Raw genomic sequence first — 15,318 nt, 5'->3', positions numbered from 1 at the left:
TGTTTCTGACTAGCAGAGACTAACAGCCTGACAATCTAAAGATTGGGTGGTAATTTGGATGAAAGCAAGCATGAAATGATAAACTTCATTATTCTAAGGGAAAAAGCTAGTCCAGCTGAAATGGATAATGACTCAAAAAAAGTAGACTTCAGCAGACTTGGGGAACTGGTAAGGTCTCAGAGGAAAATAATCTCAGGGATAAAGGAATGCAGGAAAGCTGGCAGTTACTAAGTCTATTTTAAAGGCAAATTCCTCTGATGCAGAAGGCATTGGAAACAGAGTGAGAGACCTGTATAATTTCCTCTGGAGCTCTTCAAAGACCTGAAAATAAAAAAGACTTGACAAATGGAGAATGCAGAGACCCCAAGCAGAGTTTCCACTGGATTACTTTCCCTACCATAAGACAAAGCTAAAAAGGCAACAGTCCTGAGTCTGGCTTTGAAGAGCCCTGGCTGAGTATGCAGCAGAGGGGGCTGTCATGGGGTGCTATGTGTTTTATGAGAGTTCACTGCTTGAGCTTGCTGAGCTCATACATGAGTGTAGCACAGGGCCAAAGGAGGCAAAAACAACCTGAGGGCCAAGTGGTGATGGAGCATCCAGAGACCATGGCAAGATCCTTGTGTGACTGGCAGAGCACTGCGGCCTTTGGCTGTCTAGCACAATAATGAACTTTGCTTTTTCCTTTGTCCTTTGTGCCCCAGCTTTTGCCCTTCAAGTGGCCAGTGTACTAAAAGAGGGTTTCAAAGTGAATTTGAAATAGGAAGATGATTTCACATGTTTGCTGCAGTTACAAGCCAGGTCAGTAGAAGAGACAGATTTGCAGACTCAATCTAATAGAAATCTCAGTGTTTTGAAGGAGGAACTGAGTGTGCAGTGCTGCACACTGGGACAATACAAAGACATTTATCCCTGCAAGCCATCCCTGAGTGACACAGAAACCACAGTAGTTCTGCTGCTGCCTCTTCCCAGGAAGAACCACGGGGTCACTGCTGGTGTGGGAAGAAAGACACTGCAGGTTTTCCATGGGAAAAGCCCATATGTCTCTTCAGACACATGGCCCATATAGGGTGAGGAGTTGAGGCTGTAGCTGGTAGGAAGCAAAGTGAGATTTCTGATGAAAGTTACTGCAGCACAGGACAGGGGCTGTGAGGTGTTGTGCTGAGTGAGGGCTCTGTGAATTGGCTGCGAGACATCATGGGATGGATGGGAAACAGAGGCTTTTCCTGGAGTGGATGAGGGACCCTCTGCCATTTCAGGTAAGGGTTCAGAGCAGTTGTACCTGCTTGTAGGCACAGGGTTGTGGTGATTGGGAGTGGGGCTGCAGCTGAATCTCATCCCCAATGGGCTGTGCAGGACAGGTGAACAGTATGGAAGGTAATGAGACATGGAGTGCTGAGGTGTACTGAGGTGTATTGACCAATCACAAAAGGGTACAGAGGGCACACAGGTGTAATGCATGCAAGATGAAGGGTATAAAAGGTTATATTGGAAACTAAAGTGCTGATGCTTGAAGCCGTCTTTGGTGTGAGTAATACCTTTACTATTACCTGCTGTCCCTTTTCAGTTTGAACAAGACAGCTTTCTACACCCTTTCCTTCCACTTCCTTGGGGATGAAGAAAAAGAGGCACCCAATTAGTCCAGGAAAAGGCAGTCTCTTTGATTTTTGCCACAATTCTAGCATCTCACCGAGGACCCCAGCTGTATGGTGAGAGATGCCACCATGGCACCCTCACTTGCTCACTGTGAAGGTCCATCTGTGCCTTAAAAAAGTTAAAGCCATTATTAGTTCTGTTATGCTTAAAGCAGTGCTCAAACTGGAGGGTGATCACAGCTCCCTAAGGAACACTTGGAGCCTTCCTAGTGGGGATTGGTACACCAACAAATTTCACATCTGTGGGGTTATCCTGCACTGAGCTCCATCTTTGGGGAGAGAGGTCTGGTAGCACTTCTGGTACTTCATTGATAGAGAAGATATTGCAGGGATTGAAGGAGCCCAAACCTGCCCTTTTACTACTGCCAATCTTGTGTTTAGGGCTGGTGGTTTACATCCCAGGAGGCACTGCTTAATTGCTAATGAATTTGCCTGATGGAGCAGGAAGGGGGAAGGGAAGACAAGACAGAGCACTGTGAATGTATGTGGGGAATCAGGAATGTCACATGAGGTTCCAAAATAGAAAGGAGATGAAGGAAAGGACAGGTAAGAAAGGCCAAATCAGTGTTGGCTGCTGGAAGGAGGTGAGGTGGGGGCCACTGACAACTGGGGCAAGCCCAAAGTCCACAGTTTGCAGCCAGCCAAGCTATTTTTCCACACATTGAACCCCCATGTCTGGCAGAGCAGAATCCTTTTCTCTGGCCTGAAGAATTTGTTGAGGAGTCCTTAGGACTTTCTGAATAAAGATTTACACCAGAAAATTTACTGGCACCATAGGGGCATAAGGATAATTATTCCATTAGTACAATTTTCCTTCTGGACATCTTAAGGAGGAGTAGAATTGCCTTAATTTCTGATGCTTTCCCACTTGTATATGACATTAGACCATTGAATAAACAAGTGTTAAAGGATAATGAGCTGCTTATTCATTACCTGCATCTCTTGATTTGTGTCTGATTTCCATCTGGCCTTCATGAGAGCTCTCTATTGATTAGGGAGTATGTGCTCTGCCAGCTTTGAGGGCAGCAGGTCTAAGTGTTCTTTTAAGCTGAGACTAATATCCTTGGCTTCAGGATGTCAAAGATGCAGTGCTAGAAACACATGTTTTCTGTACAACAACACATAATTATTTTCCTCTCAATGTTTGTTTTGTGACAAGCAAGCTAATGTCCTAAAAGTGCATAGTGGACATGATCTTTGGAAATTTTAAATGCCTATGGTCAGACATTGTAGGAATACTCATTTCCTAAATATATGACTTGCTAAGAATCAAGTTTCCAGCAGTAGTTGTACATGTGAAAGACCTGAAAGTAAATGCAGAAGATTCTGATCTCAATAGGCAAAATAGCCCTGGCAGAAAATCCCTCTAAGCCAGTGAAATGCCACCCTGCTGTGCAGGAGCAAAAGTGTGTCAGAAATTTCTGGGGACTGTCTACCAGCCTGCCTTTCCCCAGGACACAGGTGAAGGCACCAAGCAGTGGTGCAAGAGCAGCCCCAAACTCCTCCAGGGGCTGACAGTGAAAGAGGGCAGGAGGCACCTCCAGCAGCGAGAGGCAGAACCACTGCTGCCCCCACCTCCTCAGGCAAGAATATTGGTCCATATTTATTAAAGGCAGGTAATAAGGTTGAACAAAATCTGAACTAAACCACTTTGAAATCTTCTAAAATTCCTGGAGACTTTCAGGGGAGAAGCTCTGACAAACTTTGCAGCACTTTGTAGTTATATTACAAAATGCTTAGTTTGGCATGATTGTAGTAAATCTGATTATTTTTCTTAATTTTTAAACTTTTGTTTGATAAAGCAGAACTCCAAATTCATTAGTTTGTGCTGCTGTTTTCTCTGTTTAGTGGTATGCTTGATGTATCCCATTTGTTTTCACTCGATCAGCTAGTATTAATGGCAATAGAATTCAAGTGCACAAAGACTTTTGTTATTGAATTTCAATTGAAATCTTTTAGGCAGACATAATAAGAACTTGTCAGTGTGTGTTAAACAGTTTTGCTTGTTATGCTTTCTAATAGAATAAAGGACTGATGCAGATCCTTCAAGCTGACAAAATTTGTGACTTCCACATCTAGAAACGACAAGGATTTTTGCAATGCTTCAATTGAAAGCAAAGTTTCTCCTTGAGCAAAGTGCCATCTTAAACAGGAACCTGGAGGATGGCAGCATGTTGGCAGTGAATGCATAGATGAAGCATTTGCTAGAAGCTAAGAGACCAGGAAATTATAATTTTCTTCATGCTTTGAATAATGAATGCTTGAAGCTTTAAATGCGGTGTGTTTTCCTTGTGTTTTGAGAGATGGGGTCAGGGAATACCCACTTGTCCTCTCTTTGAGTGATGAAAAGGACTGTAACTCAAGACCCTGTCTTTTTTTAGACCATGAGTACCTATAGCACGGGTTACAAGATTAATACATGAATATGAAGTATTCTTAGTGTTAAAAGAAGCAAAGGGTCTTACACATTTTGCTACATGTACTCTGTGCTTTGCACAGCTGGTGGTGTCAAAGATCATCATGATATGTAGAACTTCTCAGTGGTTCAGACAGCATCTCCAAGACTTTTGCCTAACTAAGAGTGAGAGCAGAGTATTTTAGACTAAAAATAAATGACACCTGGGGTCATCAAGTTCAAACTTCTGCAAATGGAGACAATGCTGAGTTGTTTTTGTTTAATTCAAGTCAGTGCTGTTCAAGTTCAAAACAGTTTTGAGCTCTATGTTTAACTACAAAGACTGCGTAAAAAAGACCAAAGCCTGAAGTTAGCTCCTTCATTGCATTTCTGTGCAAGCCTCTGAAAACAAGGCATGTATTACTACTTTATTGCTAGACTTGGACTGCTTAGGTTTCTAAGGAATACTTCATAGGTGGACGTTGTAGTGAAAAGGAAAACACTACATGTAGACTACAAAGAGTAAAGACAAATGAGGTTCTTCACACTTTGAAAAGTGTCACTATGAATACTTAAACTAAGGAGTAAAATGCTGCACTTTTATCCTGGCTGTTTAATATGTTCCAGAATGTTTAAGGTAGATTTGACTCCCAAAAATATACTGGCAGAGTGACACATTGTATAGAACACAAACACAGAAAAATAAAGCAACCCATAAAAACTTTCTTTAGATTGACTTCTATTTTGGCTGACTCTTTATAATGCTGGAAGACTCTGAATGCTGAAAGTCTATGCCAATACTAGTGAAGATCCACTTATGCAGAGGTTTCAGGACACCCAGCCATGAGGCAAGGGGTCCTCTATCAGACTCAGGTGGTTTGGTGCTGTGCTGGCTCAGCAAATGATGGGGCAATGCTTCTTTGGTCCTCACAAAAACCTACATTTCTCTCTTGCCTGGCTTTGCTGTCACTGACGTGTCTCTGCACCCTGCCAGTAATGATGCCAAGCATTATGACAGAGAAGAGGGGAAGGACAGGCATCTCCTTCCTAGAGAGCTTTGGCAGTGACGTGCTGGCACTGGATCAGCAAATGCATTCCAGGCTCCTGCTACTGAGCTGGTCAGCTTTTACAAGTAGACAATTTCCTGCCAGACAAGAGTTTCGCCAAATTTAGGCATCTTAGCCTGTTATGCAACAGCCCCAACTAAATTACTATAATCTCAGTAATGTAATAGCCACTTGGCATTTTAAGCCAGTGGTTCCAGCACTTACCAACTAACACAACTAAGCACACCAGATCTCTCTTCTCTATGTGATAATTTGTCATTTAACCTCAGGCTGGCTTTTCAGAGCTCTTCAAGGTCATGCTTTGTTCACACCCCTGAGACTCTCCTTTACTCTGGCATCTATGAAGCATTTGTTGGTGGAAAAACATTCCCCATGTTAAAATAATGCTGCTCATCTTAGTGTATAATATAGTTCTTTGTTTTCCTTTTACTAATCTGCCAGTTCTAGACTGTAGACTCTCTGGAGCAGGAACCATTCTTTTATAAAAGTTCTGACTTTCAAAATTGGACCACCCTGTTGTAAAAGACCTGGTCTGAAAGCTACTATGGCATCAGCCATTTGGATACAGCAATATTAAAAATTAATAGAAAATTAAATTTTTTTATAAGTCAATGTATGTTCTAGACTTCCACTAGGAATGATCTGGCCATGAAGAACAGCTGTACACAGCTGTTGTCTTCTAAGATATAGAGATCATATCATACATCAATAACTTTCTCCCTTTCAATTTGCATTTTTTCACCTGAAATTTACATTTGTTCTAGCCTTTTTTCTGAGTTTGGTAAAATATCTGAGCTTGAAACTGTCTAATCTAGATAACAAGACTTAGAGGCAAGCATCTCTGACACCAGGAAAAAAGAGATGCTGAACATCCAATGGTGGACACACAACCTTCCAACTGGTTTTCCCCAAGTTACTGGACATTATATTTGTGATCTCCAGAGGCAAAAGAACAAAGGTCGTATTTAGAATTTGACTTTACATTGTTCTTCAATCATCAGAGCATTAAAGAAATATCACTTAACGTTGACCTTCTCAACAAGGGAAAATTCTGCTTGTCTGTGGAGAATGTGAGTCAGGAGCAATTCTGTTGAAGCTTGTGGAGCTCCACCATTATTAAAATTGTGTTACTGAAAGGAAAACTAGAACCAGAAATTGGAGAGTTTTGCTCATGATAACTAAAGCTTTGTCTAGACTGGGGATTTGCCCTGATTACTGCCACTGGCTAGCAGCCACTGGTGTTTCTGCACCACTGTGAGTCCTTGCATTGGCAGGTCATGGTGCTAATGGTGGTGGTAGAGGTTTGTCAGTTTAGGCATGGATAATATTCTCTGCTGGATGTGTTGGCTTTCTCCATTTACACCATGTGAGATCTGTTACTGTTTAGTTGACTGTGACTGGAACCTGGCAAGTATATAGGGCCCATGGATACAGAGACAGGAAAAATGTTAAATTCCCTCAAACTTTTCCAGAAATTCTCAAAGCCCTTCTGAATTAGCGTTGCTGACACTTATGTGTCAATAGAGAACACATGAAGGTGTTACTGGGGACAGAAAGTGAATATTAACATACGAAAAGGTTAGTTCTGTTATTTGAGAGTGCTGTAGAAGAAGAAATTTAGAAATGCCAAGTTTATCAGTCCATCTAGCCCTGATCCCAATAATTTATTAAGTCATCTTGCTGTATAGTTTGCAATGCTTTGTCTAGTCTAGTTCTCAATGACTCAACTTATGGAGTCTGCACCACTTCTCCAGGGAGAGAGTTTTCCACAGTTTGAACTGCTATGATATTTTTGCTGATATCTAGCCTACCATTTCATTTCATCCCATTATTCTTAGTCTCCTCCTTCCTCTCAAGTGCACCCAAACAATCCTCTTTTTTGGTTTTAACACCTGTTGAAGTCTCATAGACATTTCCTGTTAGCTGTTCCACATCTATATCTTCTCATATTTACTGTGAAATATTCTGGACTGTATAAAGAAGGAGCACATCATGTATAAAACAAGCAGGGTCACTTTTCTGCTCCACTTGGCACTGGTGAAAGTCTCAGCTGGCATAGTGAATTCAGTTTTGGATGCTGCTCTTTAAGAAAAGACACTAACAAATTGAAGAAACCTCAAAGGACAATAACAAAAATTATAAAATATTTAAAATTCAGATGTATGAGAAGCAGCTGAGACAGGCATGTTCAGTCTACAAAGACTAAAGGAAGGCAAAATAGCTGTCTACAAATACATGAAATGATGTGATAAAGAGAACAGGGGCCAGTTATTCTCATTAGCCAGAGAGAAAAGGAGTGCAGAAACTGATTTAAGCTGCAGAAAGGAAAATTCCAGCTACATATGTGAGTGATGTGTTTCAGCTACTCAAACAATTAGGCAATGGAACAAGCTGCTGTGAAAGGTTACAGAGTTAAAATGGCCACAGAGATTCCAGGCTAGACTCAACTGCTGGTCTAATGCAAAAAAGACTCCCACCCTGATTTTGGAAAGTTAACCAGATGGGCTGCTGATGGCAGAGTCTCACAAGTGAATAGGATTCCATATTAGGGATACCATGTGCCCTAATACTAGGCCCCTAAAGGGACAGATAAGTGCTGAAAATCTGCCCATCTTCCCAGCTTTTTATCTTACTACAAAGTAGAGGAAGGAAGAGAAACTGGACTGTGTAGAGACATTGGAAAGACGGGAGATGGAGGTTATGACTAACCTGGGTGCAAACAGGTGCTTCATGCACAGACATGTGGCAGCTTCATTTCAAAGGCAGAGTGACTGAACGGGCATCCTGTGTCAGCTGAGTGAACAAGCCCAGCTGAGAGGTGCAGGAAGAGTCCAGGACATGGCAGATCAAGTGTGGGTATGAATTTTTACAGGTCAGCTTATCCCACTGGACTTGCCTGAAGTCACTGATGAGGAACTGGATCCAGATGTCTGTAGTCTCAGGCCAGCACTTTGACCACAAACCCATTTCTCCTCTTTGTAGCACTGTTTTCTCACCATCTCCTTCTGAACTGAGTAGCCATCTGATCCTGCCAGGCTCATGCATCTTGAATTCCTGCAAACTTGTGAGGAATTTTCTGAGCACTAAAAAAAGCCAAGTCAAACCAAACCAAACCAAACTAAACCAAACCAAACCACCAACAAAAGGAGACAGTAATGAAGAGGAAGCTGATTTTTTGTCCTGATGTTCTCTACCAGGTAAGATATACCACTAGGAGCTGGCATGGCTGTGGGCTGCATATAAAAGGATGAACATCTCATTAAATGGTAGCTGATGATTGGCAACACAAAAACCCAAAACCTTAGCCTGCCATTTTAATGAGTCCTCACTACAAGTCTACTCCCCTGGAGATGTACCACTGCCATGAGCCTCCTGCCAGCTGAGCAGCGCTGATGCCTGCTGTGTAAGGATCTCTGCATGTAAGGATATTTGCTTGCTATTGTAGACTGATTCTTGCAATTGATGACTGTGGTTTTTATCCTCAGAAGTCTGTGGGGCTCAGCCCTCCTTGAAGTCAGAGCAGTATTTTTACATTGCTTGTGGTGTGTTTAACATATTATGGGGCGTTACTTTTTGGCACTGAGTTTTGAACTTTACACAGCATTGAATAATTCCCCAGGATCACATTACTGTGATTTGGCTGGACATTCCACTAAGTCAGGATAATGCATAAAATGAAGATGGTTCTGGCATTGGAATCAAAAAAGTGTAAGCTGGGTGGTATCCAGCCAGGATGTTCTATATGAATTATTGTCACTTGTCAGCTGATATGTCTTATTCTTATGAGCTACCACAGTGGAATTACAATTCTTCCCTCCCGTCAGTCATAACCACTACACAAATTTCATTTGGAGGAAAAAGGTCATGGCAAAGATATGACTGTCCTGGCTGTAGCTCAGGATAAAAAACAAAAGTACCTGGGCAATTCCCTGGAATAAATTAAGAGACTGAGAACACAGCTCTACTTTTTACCTGTCTGCCTGTGGGCAAAAATAGCTGTTTGAGTGCGATCTGAAGCCCCTTCTCGTGGCTGATGAGAAGCTGTAGCTTCCAGCACTACTTGGCACCATGCCACCCAGGAGTGGAAGGGGAATTCCTAAGCAGGCATTCCAGGGAGCTTTTTTCAGACACTTTGGACTGCTGGAATTGGTTTTTCAATCTATGCTTTCATCTTTCTTGAGATTTTCCACTTAAGAAACTAGGAACTATTGTCTTGGGTGTATCCTATTAATGGGAAATGGAAAGAAGAAAACTTGTGAAAGTGGTGGTGTGAAAGCTGCTAAAACCTGAGTTAGACTCTTAGTTCTACTTTTTGTTTCTCAGTCTTTTTAAGTGACTTTGCAATCCTGGTAGGAAGCTGTCTTGGCAGCAGGGTAGGACAGAGGTACCGACAGTAGCACTTTCTTGTGATTTATTTTTCTCTAAGCACTGTGCATGTGTCAGACAGCCTCACCTAGGAGAAATCACTGCTTTTCCAGGGAGTGACTTCTCCCCCTAGGAGCATCCAGTGTGTGGTATTTCTCTTGGCTGCCTTGCTTTGAAAATCTATAATTGTCATAATGGTTGTCTCTGGGTTTAAGCATTGAATTTGGGCGGTTTCAGATATCATCAGGGTCTTGTAGCTGCTGCTGTAAAGAAGGAGACTGATGAGTACTGTGAGTCCTTGGGGCTTGGTGCAGCTGTGGAGAGATATGGCAAGGCATGATAGGACTGAACTTCCCGACATGCGTGATGAGCAACCTCTGCTTTTCCTGATGTGCAGAACCATCTGTGTTTGGGGTTTTGTAAAACTGTTGTCCAGATCTGAAACTGGTCCCAAGCCAACCCACAGGAGGTCTTACAGAGAGTGTCTCACATGCAATGCTGACTTGTGCTACTGCATGGTGCCATGCTAAGAAAATTTTGTTTCTGCTCTTGACCCTCATGGTTTGGGAAAAAACCTTGGGGAGTTATCTCAAACATATCTAGGTTTTTGTGCTCTCCTTCCTGAGTTTTTCTGCAGAAGAGCACACAATGGTCCATAGCCTCTTCTCTCCGCATTGCAGACCAGTCCCCAGAAAAATGTACTGCTGCTAGTGTTTCCCACTGATACCTGTGGGGTTTGAATTAAATCACAAATAGTGGTGTAATTTGATCTTTAACAAGACCACTTTCAATGGTTTATGGTGGATTATGGGTGGCAGAGTTTAGCCCTTGGACTCTATGCCGCCTTCAGATGAAATGATTTCTAGATGCACAATGCCTTCATATGGGAAACTGAAGCAGTGCACTGGAGCTGTGGCCACTCAAGGAACAGAGATCAGAGCAAATGAAATTGTGTCTTCCAGTACTTCATTGGAAAAGAATTTCTAGGCAAGTTGCCTAGCAGGCACACTGCACTATATTCTTAGAAAGCAATAGATCTATTTAGGACTGCTGTATCTCTTTGGAATTTACTGTATGAAAAAAAGCCCTTTGGCAGGAACTGATCTTTAGTGCTGACTGAGATTTGCAGCTTCTGACTGACAGACTAATCCAAGCATTTTATTAGACACTGCTTCCCAGTAAGTCCTGTTTGCATTGCATCTGAATTCAGGAGGATCATGTCAGAATGAGAAATGAAGCAGATTTCTTGCTGAATTTTTATCCCCCCTTCATTCACAGGTGCACACGCATGTACACACACACACACACACATATATATATATGCACTGGGATGCATGTGCAAGTTTTTTATGTTATACACAACAAAAGTATTCCAGCTTGCTCCTAAACCTTTCCTAGGGATAATGTAGATAAGCTAAGTGACTGGTGACTTTTAATTATTTAAAATGGCAGAAATGCTTTTTTTTAGTGTATAAATGGCACAATCTCCATCTATTCCTGCCCCAGTCATTTTGTAAAGCTTGTGAAGTTCAGTGAGTCACCTCACAGAGCTGTTCCAGCTTTACATATTCTTTGAATCCACAGGTCCAAGAGCAGGCTTGTTGAGGCAGTGCCTTGTGTTCAGCTTCCATCCAGCCTGGATGCAGAATTGCAATCCAAGCCACCCTGTGGGCACACTGTGAGGGGGAACATCATGTCAGTGCTACAGACAAAGGAGCAAGGCAGGTCTACAACCTTTTTGTGTGATTCTTAAGTGGGGAAGTGCACATTCTGTGCAGGTTTCCTGGCACCAGAGCAAAGTGTAGTCTCCTGAAAATCTGCACATGGAATTCTGCAGTTCTTGGTGGAGTGGGACAATTTAGTCCCCTGTTTGTGGGACTGTCACAGGCACAGTTGGACCTTAGACTGAAAGTAAATTCCAGTAATACATTCAAGGGTGAAATGGACCATTAGGAGCACTTTACTAGACAGATGTGGATAACAATAATTCACCTTAAGGCACGATTTCCAGTCTTGTTTGTGGGACTCAAAAGTAAGAAGATACTGACCTCCACATGGAAAGTTTTCAGAATTCCTTGGGGATCTCAGCTATGTCAAGTCCCTGAGAATAAGAAGTCACATGGTAAATAGTTATCTACAAGAAGAAAAGTGGCAGATGGTACAGCAGATCTGCACAGGCTCCTCAGCCCTGAAAGCCCTTTGGAGTGACCGAGCTCTCACAACGTGCTCGTAGAGCCTGCAGCACTGCAAAGCCTGTACCTTCTTGTGACCTTTATATGCTGCATGAAGGACAGGCTAACCAGCACAGAGTGAAAAACAAGAATCACAAATGGAAATAATTTTCTGAAATTTGGTTTATCGGTAGTATGGCAAACAAAAAAAATGGTTTAAGTCCAGACTTGTAAAATATACCAACTTTCCTGTCCTGTTGCTAAATGAGAGAGTACGAACAATAAATGTCCCTCAGAGATAGTGACTTATACATGCAGTAGCTTAAAAGAAAAGTAAGAATCATCCTAATGTCTGTCTCTGTAACCCTTGCCACTGTAGTTTGGAAATGTAATAGAATTATTGCCTATGAAAAACATATCTATGTCTTTCCCCTTCAAATATACCCACAATATCTGCTTTTGAAGTTGTGCAGGAGTATTGTCAAACTTGTGATGATGTGGTGCAAGCTTTAATTGTGAGATACAATTCATTATTAAGACTTTAAATACTTTTCTATGCTGATGTGTGAACCAAAGAAAAGTATTGAGTTCCCTTTAATAAATATATTTTAGAAGCACTTTTGTTTAAATTTTAATTACAAAGGGAGATATTATTCCTGTCTGCTGAAAGGCATTTCATTGTTTTTCTTTCCTTTTAATTTTGAAACATAATTCTAAAGGTACACCTTCCCGGCAGAATAGCTTGTCATTTACATGTGCAAATCCCAGCTTTAGCTGCAGCAAGAAGAAACAAGTGAAAAAGCTGTAAATGGATCTCATATATCATGTAATTTTTGGTGAGCAGTATTTAAGTGTATCAAGTTTGCTCTGATCTCTTAACTATGCTGACACCAGCATTTCAACCAATGCACCCATGAATCCAGAAGGAACACAAATGTGAATATGCAGAGTTCAGATTTTGTATGATATTCTGGAGTAGGACATCAGGGCCAAAGACATTTCTGTATGAGCTGGTTACAGACAAAATGTAAGTATTGTTCACATGCTGGGTTAGTCTGAGAATGGAGCTGAGCCACTTGTGTTTTATCATAAATGTGAAGTGGAGAAAGAATACAAATTTTTCATGATTCTGGTAATGGAGAGATGGGTTACCCTACACTTCCCTTTCCCTGGACAGAATACTCCAGAAGCTCAGTTCTTCTAAGGAATGGGACCCAACAAAGAGGGTTTTTGCCCAGTTCTGTTTCTTAACACTGACCATGGCTGAATCTTATGTATGAAAACAGAGCTAAGCCATTTCTCAGGGGAAAATAAGGAAGTTGAGGACTCATTGTGGCTGACTTGAGTGTCCTTTTTTCTCTGGAACAAATGTCATCCCAAGGCCTCTCTGTCTGAGCGCCTCTTCAGCCAGGGTGCTTCAAGGGGTCAATTTCCATCCATGTCACTGTAAGAGGCAACAGCTTTCCAGATACTCTGCAAATCATGGTCTGGGCTAATGCTAATTTAAAGTACATTTTGTAGCAGTCTGATGACAGGATTTAGAAAACTTGTCAGATGGTCTTTCTTCTGATGGAGTAGCTCACAGTGGGCAGCTCTATTACAAAGACATAAAATGTCTCCCAAGAGCTTATTTTGGAAATCAGATTCTAGTGCTGATCATCAGTAGCACCATTTGCTCTGGGATTTGAGCTGCTTGGGAAGCGCTGTCTTGAAGAAACTGTGCAGAACTGCAGTGCTTGGCTGGAGAGAGACCCTCTCCTCCTGCTGTTTGATAGGCTTGGGAACCTGTATTTTCTCAGCAGCTCCTCTTTCTGAGTGAACACTTCATTCTGTGCTGATGTGGCACAACTTCACATCTGTTCACAGCTGGAAGCTCAGCTGGGGTGAGATAAAGACCTGGGATGCTTGTTTAAATACATGACCTCTCAAGGACAGGGCTATGGCAGCAGCAAACTGCTGGGACACCAAGATTTCTTTGTCCCTTCATATTAAGGCTTTCTCATCTCTCATCTCACTGCCTTCATTTACTCATACATAAACTAAGTTTAGCAAGAAGACATCATGTTCCTTCCCAGAGTGATTTGAGGCTGATTTAGGGGTGTTTATACAGCTATTTGCAAATGTAGATAGCCTGTGGTGTAGGTTACTACAGGCTTAGGGGGATGGTGGAGTTAATGAGATTTCTATTCAGGAGATTCTACCTTTTGAACCACCAAGAGGTGTGCTCCAGGACTCAGTGTAATGAGAAGTGAATCCTACAAGGTGTTGAACACCTCCTGTGAGATGCTGAGAGCTCTCAGTACCTGATGGAGGATTGTCACAGGAACCTGGCTTTATAACCATAAATTTGAAATTTGAAACGTAATCTCACGGAGAATCTGTGTGGAGGATAACAAAGACAAAGAAACCTTTCTGGTGCTTAAAAGCTCATGAGCGAGAGAAAAAAATTCCACTCTTCATTTGCTGAAACTTGAAAAAAAAAAAAAAAAGAGGTGGAGGGGACAGATGAAATATGTTTTATCTATTTTACCTACTTTGGTAATTAAGATTGTAATCTAGATGATTACCAGAGCTTGTAATGAGATTATACCCTCCATTAAAAAGAATGCTCCAGAGCTGCAGTGAAGAACGCCTCAGATCTGTTTAGTATGCTATCTGTCTTAGCAGAAAGCAGCAAAATGCATTAAACACACTAGGAAACAGCCTTGTAGACATACACTCCCAGTCTAATTTTCAATAGAGTGAGCTGGCATTGGATTTGTAGTTCTCTTCTCATCAGTATTTGTAAGCAGATCCATTTAGAAAATAGTTTTCATAATTCTCAATTGTTCTATGAATCGCTTTGGAAATAACTCCTCACCCCATTTTTTTCTGAAGAGAGGAACTTTCCTGAAAATTTGCAGACTGGTATTTCATTGTGAAGAAACCCAAAAAAGCCATTGTTATGAAAAAAAAAAAAAATTACTTTCTGTTGATCCATTGGCTTGACTAGTCTCAGCTTGTATATTTGCAGTAACTATTCTGTTCTTGCAGTGTATGGAGAGACTGAAAATCAAGTGTAAAAATAGCTGGTTTATGGAGTTTTGATGGTTTATAAATGATGCTGAAATGCTGCTGGAAGGCAAAGCTGTTACTGTAACTGCTTCTTTCCCTGGGTATCCATCAGTGGCATTTGAGTAAAAGTAAACAGCAATAGCACAGTGAATAGTACCTACAAATCATCTCAGAGTAGAAGTGGAGTGAAATGTCTTTTCTGCCTGTCATCCCTTTCAAATCTAGGGACAATCACAGGGAATGGAGTTCATCATATTGGTGCTTCTTTCTCCTGCTTATCCCAAACCTGCCAGACTTTACACTCCTGCAGGTGCTGTTACATTTCTAGGAAGTGCAGTTCATGCAATACAATGACAACATTTCTCTGGTCATACTGTGCAGTTTATGCACTGTTAGGACTGGCTCCAAATCTTTCTATGGTCAACAAAGTCAGGAAAGACTAATTTTTTCAGTGCTGAGGCCATCTGAAAGATGGTTTCTGGAAAAGAGTCCTGTAGTCCTTTTAAGAAATTATTACCCTCCCTACAACATTTGCACCTTCTCTACATGTCATTGACCCCACGACAACAAGAGGAGCTTGCCATGCTCTGGCTGCTCTGGCTTGCAGTCTCTTG

General features: G+C 41.7%; 1 long non-coding RNA gene across 1 annotated transcript; it reads left to right on the top strand.

The window, feature by feature from the left end:
* The first annotated feature begins 1,467 nt into the window (after nucleotides 1–1,467).
* LOC135285037 (uncharacterized) lies at nucleotides 1,468–12,740 on the top strand. The gene is made up of 3 exons (XR_010350054.1): nucleotides 1,468–1,524; nucleotides 3,675–8,311; nucleotides 11,064–12,740. It is a non-coding gene; the product is annotated as an uncharacterized LOC135285037 (long non-coding RNA).
* The last annotated feature ends 2,578 nt before the right edge of the window (nucleotides 12,741–15,318 follow it).

This window comes from Passer domesticus, chromosome 1 (genome assembly GCF_036417665.1).
Source record: "Passer domesticus isolate bPasDom1 chromosome 1, bPasDom1.hap1, whole genome shotgun sequence".
NCBI classification, from domain to species: Eukaryota; Metazoa; Chordata; class Aves; order Passeriformes; family Passeridae; genus Passer; species Passer domesticus.
This window is presented reverse-complemented; position numbering and strand designations above follow the sequence as displayed.